This window comes from Egretta garzetta, unplaced genomic scaffold (genome assembly GCF_000687185.1).
Source record: "Egretta garzetta isolate BGI_Z169 unplaced genomic scaffold, ASM68718v1 scaffold592, whole genome shotgun sequence".
NCBI classification, from domain to species: domain Eukaryota; kingdom Metazoa; phylum Chordata; class Aves; order Pelecaniformes; family Ardeidae; genus Egretta; species Egretta garzetta.
Genome location: NW_009258771.1, coordinates 115,529 through 115,886, shown reverse-complemented (window position 1 = coordinate 115,886; position 358 = coordinate 115,529).

Sequence of the window (358 nt, the reverse complement as noted above, 5' to 3'; positions counted from 1 at the left end):
CCTGCTGGTGGGGGAGGGCCGGTCCCGCTCGCCAAAGGCGGCCCCTTCTCTGACGACAGCCCGCCGCCCGCCCTGCCGGCCTGCCTGCCCCTCCGCCCGCGCGGAAGGGACGAGACGCGGCGCAACGCGGCACGACGGAGAGGGCCTTGCCTCAACTGACCTTATGAGCTCAAGCACAGAGGAGGAGGAGGGGGCGGGAAATGGGAACACTGAAGGAGTGAGGGTGTGGAGAGGATGCGCTCCTGACGGACACCTGGGGAAACATGCACCTCGTGCTCGCTTCGGAGGGGCACGGGCTCGGCCCGGCCTCTGCACGGAGGCAGCAGTGCGCCCAGCCGCACCACCTGCCGCCTCATTC